At 58.6% G+C, this 8,939-nt stretch overlaps 1 long non-coding RNA gene across 1 annotated transcript; it reads left to right on the top strand.

The window, feature by feature from the left end:
* Positions 1 to 1,500, top strand: LOC118686342 (uncharacterized). Its single transcript, XR_004980144.2, has 2 exons — positions 1 to 1,098; positions 1,223 to 1,500. It is a non-coding gene; the product is annotated as an uncharacterized LOC118686342 (long non-coding RNA).
* Positions 1,501 to 8,939: the final 7,439 nt, after the last annotated feature.

Raw genomic sequence — 8,939 nt, forward strand, 5'->3', positions numbered from 1 at the left:
CCGACTCGAGCCGAGCGTCTCCGGAGCGAGCCGAGCTCCGCCGAGCGCAGCATCCCGGGCAGGGCGAGGCGCCGGGCCGGGCTCGGGGTGCAGCCGGGGCTCTGGGAGGCTTCCCCGCCTGTCCCTCTCTCTAGCCCTCCTTCCTTCTCCCCGTATTCGCCTTCTCTCGCTCCCTTTCCCCCATTCCCTCTCCCCCCACAAACCCGGCTCCTTCCTGTCCTGTCCCTAGCCCGCTACTCCCTTCTGTTCCCCCTCTCTCCTTCCTCTGTCCACCCTCCCTGTACCCTCGTCCCGGGCTTTCCCTTCCCGTCCCGCTTTCCTGCACAGCCCGAGCTCCCTCGCCGCCCTTTCTCATGCCCTGCTCTCGCTCCTCTCTTCCCGTGCCCCCTTTCCTTCTTTGCCCCGCAGCCGCGGGGCTCGGGCTGCCGGAGAATAAAGCCCCGAGGGCCGGAGCCCGGCGGCCCTGGGCCCTTGCAGGAGTCCCCGCGCGGGGCCGGAGGCTCTCGGCGGATCCCCCCGTGCCGCTCAAGCAGCCCGGCCGACAGCGCCGGAGCTGCGGCTTTGCCGGCATCGCGCTGAGAGCGGCCCCCGCCCTGTGCCGGGCCGTCCCCGCCGTCTGTGCCGCTCCCTCTCTCGCTGCCCCCGGCCCGTGACAGCGAGGCTGGGCAGGAACCTCAAGCCTTCTGGGGGCTGCCCCCGCTTTCTTGTTGCAGCAGAATCCCTTGCTGGGGCCATGCACGTGTGGGAAGGGCTTGGGGGAAGCGCTGCGCTGCTGTCCAGGGCAGTTCTGAGCCTTCTTTGGGGGTCAGGAAAAGGGGCGGTGAAGACTCGGGGCTCTGATGCCGTTGGGGGCACCCCGAGGTGCCCAGGAGAGGGAGCCCCACTGCGGTGCAGGAGCAGGTGGGGGGCGGGCGAGGGGCGGGGGTCACGCTGGGTGCCGTCCCCCAGAGGGACCCAAAGCTGCCACCAAATGCGCAGGGAAATTGCATTCCAATGTCTTGGGACAGAGGCTCATGGGAAGTTTTCTCAGCTATCCAAGGCACGGAGCCCTGGAGCCAAGTCAGCCTGAGCTGCTGCGTGCTTGCTGTGAGCCTTGAGGTGAGCGCGCATCATTGCGGGCTTGGGATCGATTGAAATGCGCTAAGGAAACCAGCTCTGGCGAGGGAGGCAGGGAGGGAAATGCTCTCTTAACATGTGCCAATGCTTCTGTCAAACTCATCAGGGCAGGACAGCGCTCAGACTGAAAGTGTGAGAAGATGTGCAGTGAGACAGAGAATCTGACAGGAGCACCGGACTCACAAGTGCACGAATTTTGCTTTTGGCTTGGATTTAAACTCAGAAGTTGTAAGGAATTTGGGAAGGAGAAGGGACCTTTCAGAAGGAGAAGAAGGAGAAGTTGTTGCAGTCCTGGCAAAATCTTTGGTTCTAGCTAACAAAAGAAGTTAGTTTAAAAAATAAAAAAGAAAAAAAGTGGGGTTTTTTCCTTCACTGCTCTATTAATTGGTGGTATATGGTGTGTTGTTTTATTTCTTGGTCTTACTAACTCTGTGTAAATAGTTTTTTGAGTGAAGCTCACTTTCTGGACGGGTTGGTTTGTATTTGAGGTAGGATTAATTTCAAGAGGTTTCTTTCCTAGACTTCTGACAGGTATTCCTGGGATTTTGGTTTTGTTTGCTGTATGTATCAACAGAGAGATTTGGTAGGGCCAGCTGGGCTGCTGGAGTTTTGGGTGTTAATTTATGAGATGGCTTTTGTTCAATGCAGTTTTGAATTGTTGAAAGGGTTTTTAATGTAGTGGTTTTAAGGCGGTTTTTAAGAATTGTTTGTATTGTTTCATGTTGTTTGTAGTTGGTGTATGATCAGGGATATGGTGGAACTTCTTGAACGTTCTGGTTTTAGCGTTCCTAAGTTCCAATTTCTTTCTGCTTTGATTTTTTTTTTAGTTTTATTTTTGGAGGCAGGGGCATTTATATGGTGGGTTTTTATAGGCAATATGCTTTTAAATTTGGGTAGTGATATTTTTTAGTATTTTAATAGTTTAGAGTTTTTATTTTCATGCTTTTATTTATTTTTTTAATTTTTAAAAATAATTTTAATAGATTATTGGTTCTTATTTGTGAGTTAGCATAAAGGTAGAGCTTTGGGGGCTTTTTTTAGTAATGTTTAGGGTCAGTTGTAGGGATTTGAGTTTAGTGAGTTGGTTGGATTTAATTTTTCATGGGTGTTTGTTTTTACTAGCAGTTCTGTCATTTTCCATGTGTATCTGAGTTTTTTGGGGTTTTGAGCCATTGGTTTAGGAGGAAGTTTATGATGAGAATGTACGGAGCTTTTGGGCTAGTTATAGTGGGATTTCAAATTTCTTTACAGTTCGGTTGATTTGAGTTTTTCTTAGGGTTAAATGTCGTGGGGTCTTTGTTCTGTTAGTCCTAGAAATAGGTTTTGTTTGGATATGCTGCGATGGATGAGCGTGGGCTGCGTACCGGTGCTGACGAAGGCGCAGGATTTTTGTGGTTCTGATGCGTTGGGTTAATGAATTGATATGGTCTAATATATAGATTAATTAAAGTAGAAATAAATATAAATATAAAAATAAATATAAAATGATAGTGGTAAACATAAATATAGAAAACAAATAGCTAAGTATATAAAACTATAATATATAGTATAGTATTGTAACATACATACCATAATATATATAAATGATAGTCTATTTTATATATATATCCAAAGATATATAAATATAGATTGTAAATCTAAAAATATTTAAATATAGTTAAAATAAATTGGGGATTTTTTGATTTTATTTGGTTATAGGCTGGGTTTTTTAATAAATAATATAAATAATATAAAAATAGAAATACAAATATAAAAATATATATTATATATACACCAATATCTATAAATATTTATTATAAATAAATATAAGAAATATACAATATAAAAATGATATCTCTATTTTTATATTATTTATATTATTTATAAAAACCCCCCTCCTCTGTGCAGTCTGTCACAGTTGCCCACAGTCTGTCGTGCTGCTTACGGAAGTGCCAAAAGCCAAAACCTTGAGGAACAGACCTTAATGTGACTCTATAAATGGCTTTAACAATCCCCTCCTTTCTTGTTTTCATTTTGAGGCAATCCTGATTGCCTTTGGTTTTCTCCAGCCAGAGTTAATCCAAAATCTGTCTCTTCAGGCCCCTTTCTGGCCTTGCCTAGAGCACAGCACACTTTTTCCCCCTTGAATGTTTCTCCTGGCTGGTGAGGCCATGAAAGGAGTGGGAGATGATGGGAGAGGAGCTCAGTGCAGGCAATTGCAGAGTTCCTCGCTCTCCCCTGTGCAATAAGGAGGGGAGCATTGCCCAGCAGGCAGACGATGGAACGAGTGGAGATGCCTTGTGAGGAAGGCAGAAGGAATTAATGTCTGCAGGAGCCCAGGGAGCGCTGGGGCTGTAACTGGGAGATGCACAGCAGACATTCTCCCCAAAGGCAGGGCAGGGGCGGTTTCTCCTGTTTCTGGGCAATGCCGGGGTGGCTGTCACTGCTGCTGCCACTGGAACTCTCAGCCCAGGGCTCAGGCCAGCGCCAGCAATCATCTCTGCCAGCTCATGGGCATTGCTGGATGTCTCCTGTGCTGCTCAGTGACGCTCAGCAGCCTCAGTTCTGGTCAAAATCATTTCAGTGGGAGCTATGAGGCACAAAAATGCTGAGACCGATTTCACAGAGCCACCTGTCCCTCGTGAGTGCAGGGTGCAATCCCAGCAGAGCAGGGGCAGCTCTCCCTGGCTGTGCTTTCTCTCAGCACCTGAATGACCCTCAGTGTTTGGCAGGAAAGGGGCTCCAGTAAACTGCCTCCTTTCTCCTCCTCCTGGAGTCCCAGCTGCAGAAAGAACTGAGCAGTGGGGTGCAATCCTTGTTTGAAATGGCTGAGAATGAATCTCGATCCCAGCCTCAGAACTGAGCCCCGGTCGTTGCGTTTGCCTTCTCCTGGGTGCGCTGCAGTCGCTGCCGTGCCCCAGGGCAGGGATTTGTGTGCCAGCCTTAGCAGGCTGAAGTGCTGGAGATCTCTCGGTGGGCAGGAAATGGAATGGGCTGCCTTGGCCGCACCTGCTCCTGCCAGCTGGATCCAATATCCATGGGGGACTTTGCAGGCACCGCGTGCGTCAGTCCCGCTCCTTAGGACAGGCTCCCAGCTCTGCCCTGGCACTGATCCGGGAGCTCTGGGACACCAAAGGTTTGGAGCGGCCCCTGAGCCTCGGCAATGCCTGCAGGGCCGGAGGCTTCCCTGGGCCAGGGCAGGGAATCCCTGCTTGTTCCCAGGCGGGAATGCCCGGGCTGGAGCAGCTGGGAGGCGTGGCCCATGGAAAGGGACGCGAGCTAAAGGCCGAGAGCTCAGGTGGAAGCAGCGGCTGCCAAGGGAGCTGAGCCAGAGGCAGCCCGGGCAGGGCAGAGGATGGGAATCCTGAAAGGTGAACGTGCCCAGACCGGCAAAGGGCAGAAAGCAAAAGTCCAAGCCAGCAAAAGACAACGTAAACCGTGGAGATAAAAAGACTCTTGAATTTGCCTTTTCATAATGAAATAAATCCAGCTGGAACAACATCAATAAAAGCAGTGGGAAGGATCATAGCAACAGGTGGGGTTTTGCTCAGCTCTGCTTCGCTTTGATTCCACTACAAAAGATCAAGGCTTCTCAGGAAGATGGAAATGAACACATAGGTTGATCCAAGAGCAGTGAAAAGTGGGAATGAGGCACTTGTAGCCCCAGGAATGGCTCTGCCCTTGTGCGCTAAGAGAGCTTCAGCAGCAATTCCCGCTTTGGTGACATTTTCCAACAACGTGGATTTTCTACAGGGGCAGACTTGGAAAAGAGCAGCTCCACGCTGAGATCACGTTGAGAGCTGCTCATGAGTGTCACAGCTGCAGCTCCCCAGAAGCTGAACTGTTCACTGCAGAAAGAAGGAGAGGCAATTTGTTTTGCCATTATCAGTGTGCTAACAATGTGTGCCATGCAAAGGTCACGAGCAGAGATGGCAGCAGGCTTTGCTCTGAGAAGCAGAACAGGTTGGATTTAGGGCATCCTAATGAGATTAGAGTGAGACAAAAGCTCAGCTGATAGGAGCAGAGGAGCACGTGGATCCATCCAGGCATTTCTGTCATGGAAAGCTAAATAGGCAAAGATCTGCATCAGGTTTAATTGATGGCTGTCATCTTTCCGCTTTTGAGACCTAGTCAGTGGCATGGTATTGGCCAGAGTTTTAAACAGACAATGGCATCAGGTGTTAGGAATCTTAGCTAGGTGTGATTGCGTAAAGAAGGAAAGGAGAACAGCGTTGTTTATCTTTGTTTTGGAGCCTGCAGCCATTGTGGCTGCTTTGCACAGTGCACGTTGGTAGCGGTCGGTGTGCGAGAGTCTGTAAAATGAATATGAAAGCTTCTGGCCATGCCTTGATCCCGCCCAAGGAGCACAGAGCGAGTTCTCCCCTCAGGAGCAGCCCTGTCGGCCGGCAGTGCCGGCTCCTCCCGGGCACTCCCATCCGCCTCCTCCTCCTGGCGGAGCCCGAGCAGAGAGCCCGCGTCCCCGAGTCCCCGGGCGGGATGCGAGTCCCGGGCTCGGGCCCGTCCCTCTGCTCCCGCTCCGTGCAAGGGGCTCGGTGCCGGCTGCTGCCGAGCCCCGGCCGCTGGGGCTCCGCTTCCTCTGCCAAAGCTGCCGCTGTCCCTGAGAGAGGCGGGGCAGCTGCCATGGCCCGGGAGCGCGGCCATCCTTGGGGAGCTGCTCCTTCCCGGCGGCGGCAGCTGGGAGCTGCCTCAGCCTGAGCTCAGGAGCCGGGCAGGAGCGCCCGGATCGTCACCCGCTGCTGCCCGCTCCGGCCCGGGCACCGGGCACCCCTTCGCTTCCCCCGGGCCGAGCGGATCCGGGGCTGCTCCCCGCGCCGCGGCAGCGCCCGGAGCCACGAGCGGCATCGCTCCGTGAGCCGGAGGCGGCGCAACAAACCCGGCTGGGGATAATGGGATATCACAGTGCTGGGATAACGCGGTATTGCAGACAGGCTGCGTTTTATGGCATCCTTTCAGGGCAGGCTTCCTACCTTCTAATGCCACGGGTGGGTTTTTTGCTAGCCTGAGGCAGTTCTCACAGGAGAATCAAATGTGTGAGAGGTCCATTCCCTGTGACCATCTGTGGGGATGGCCGCAGTCAATTCCACGACCCTGTGAACTGAGACTAATAAATTGGGCATTTTTCTGGTCTCAGAATCGGAGTCTTAAGTCCTGTGGGTTGTTTGTTTTTGGGGTTTTTTTTTTGTTTGTTTGGGTTTTTTTGTGGTGGTGAAGGTGAGGAGGGCTCAGGGACAAAGTCCTCCGCTGCTGGCACTTGGACCCAGTCCCAGCCGGCCAGGCCGAGGGCTGTGAAGCCGGGACTTGAGCCCTGTGTTTCGGGGGTGCAGAACGAGGCTCGCCCAGGCCTTGAGCACAGAGGCCGAGTCCTGCATTTTGGGGCCCGGGGCCAGAGGCCAAATGCTGCGTGCGAGTGCTCGGAAGGCGGAGCCCCGGCCCGGCGCTGTCCGGGCCCGGCCCCGGCCTGACGGGGGCGGCTTCGGGGCTGAGAGAAGCGCTCGGGCGCTCCCTCGTGGCGCTCGGCAGCGGAGGCCGAGCTGCGGCCGAGGCTCTTCCCGGAGCCGGGACACTCGTGGGGCCTCTCCCCGGTGCCGATGGGCGGGGGGTGAGGAGCCGGGAGCGCGGCGTTGCGGGGCCCGTGGGGCCGGCGTTCGGGGGCTCGGGCCCAGCCCCCGCCGCGGTCTCGGGTGCCGGAGGCCCCGGGGCCGTTGCCGGGCGGGCGGGGAGGTGCCGGGGGCAGGAGGCGGGGCGGGAGCCGCGGTGTCCCCGGGCCTGGGCGGGTCCCGGCCGGGGCTCGGCGAGCCCGGGCCCGACGGAGCGGGACGGGAAGGCGGGGCCGGCGGTTGCCGCTCCCTGCCCGCCACTCCCGCCCGCGGCGCCGGGACACGGAAGGTGACACCGGGACGGGGCTCTGCGGGCTCAGGAGAGCCAGGCCCCTCCCGCCCCATAGCGATGCCAGTCGCGATGGCGACGGGGGAGAGGCGGCACCGGCCGGGACCCCCGGCAGAGCCAGGCAGCGCTCGGCCCCCGCAGCCCAGGCCGCGGTCACGGCCCCGCCGCAGCGCCCCGGGCTCCGAGCGGTCCCCGGCGGGAGCAGCCGTCGGGCGGGGCTCGCACAGCGCCGAGCGAGGCTCCCGAGCGATGGCCCCGGGACCGGGGGGGACAGGGGGGCGGGGCCGGCACAGGTGCGAGGGGCGGGGCCACGGAGCGCGGGCACGGGGCGATGCGACGGTGCCACCGCCACCGTGGGCGGGGGTGGGGGCAGAGCGCCGCTGGGGTGTGCCGGGCGGTGCCGCCTCTCCCCCGTCGGGCGGATGGAAGCGGCAGCGGGCCCGGGACCGGTTTGGGGCCCGGGATGGGCGCGGGCACGGGGCGCTGCCGGGTGCGGGATCGCGGCCGTTCCCCGGTGCGGAGCCGCCGTGTGGGGCCGGGACCCCGCAGGGCGCCCTCTGGCGGACACGGAGCGCGGTGCGAGCGTGGCGCCCCCGCCTGGCCGCGGACAGCGGTGCGGGGGGCGGGGCCTGAAAATAGGGGGCGGGGACAGGGGCGGGGCCTGAGAGAACGGGGGCGGGGACAGGCGGCACAAAGGGCGGGACCAGGGGCGGGGCCGGCTCAGGTGTGCACGGCGGGCGTGGCTCAGGTGTGCGGAGCCCCAGAGCGGCTGCGCGGGGCGGGGCCGAGGTGTTTTAAACCCCCGAAATTGCCTCGACCGCCATTTGCTCACTCAGAGCACGGTGCGGACGGGAGCTCCCTGTGCGGGCTCCGCAGGTAAGGCGCGGAGGCTTCGGCCTCCTTTTCTGTCCCTCTCTCTACCCCTCCTTCCTTCCCCGCGTATTCCCTTTCTTTCTCCTCCTTCCCTCTCGCCCTAAAACGCTCCTTTCCTCTCCTCCCAAACCCGACTCCCCCACGTTCCTGTCGTGTCCCTTCCCCGCTACTCCCTTCTATTCCTCCTCTTTGCACCGTCCCTCTTGTCCCCCCTCGGCCTTTCCGTTCTTCTCCCTCTTCCCTCCTCACTCCGACCCCTCTCCCTCCCCGTCCTCACCACCCCCATCTCTCCTGTCTCCCCGTCCTCCCCTCTCCTCCTTTCCTCGCAGCCGCGGGGCTCGGGGTGCCGGGCAATAATAAAGCCCTGAGGGCCGGAGCCCGGCGCCCCCGGCCTCGCTGGGGTCCCCACACGGGGCCGGAGCCGCTCTGCGGGTCCCCCCATTGCAGTCGAACACACCGCCCGACACCGCCGGGGCTCCGGCTTTCCCAACATCACACTGGGGGGGGTCCTGGGGCGGGGGGCCCGAGTTACAGGGGCCCCCTCATTAGGAGGGGGTCCCAGGGGGGAGGGGGGTTAGGAGGGGCCCCCTCATTAGGAGGGGGTCCCAGGGGGGGAGGGGGGGATAGGAGGGGCCCCCTCCGGAGGAGGGGGTCCCTGGGGGGGGGTGGGGGAGGGCCCCCTCCGGAGGAGGGGGTCCAGGGGAGGGGGCGGGGCCTGGGGGGTAACTCCCCCTCCCAGCCCCGCCCCCTCCCCTGGACCCCCTCCTCCGGACGGGGTCCCACCCCGGCCCCCTCCAGGGACCCCCTCCTCCGGACCGGGGCCCGGGAGGGGGGAGGGCGGGTGGGGTGGGGGGGGAAGCGGAGGGGGGCACGTCACTCTGCAGCGTGAACACACGTAAAAAAAAAAAAATTGCCAAACACACGACCGTCCCCTGCCGTCCTGTCCCCGCCCGCCCCACCCTCCCCCTCCCCCCCGGGCCCCGGTCCGGAGGAGGGGGGTCCTTGGAGGGGGCCGGGGTCGGACCCCGTCCGGAGGAGGGCGTCCAGGGAAGGGGGCGGGGCTT

Source organism: Molothrus ater, chromosome 4 (genome assembly GCF_012460135.2).
Source record: "Molothrus ater isolate BHLD 08-10-18 breed brown headed cowbird chromosome 4, BPBGC_Mater_1.1, whole genome shotgun sequence".
NCBI lineage: Eukaryota > Metazoa > Chordata > Aves > Passeriformes > Icteridae > Molothrus > Molothrus ater.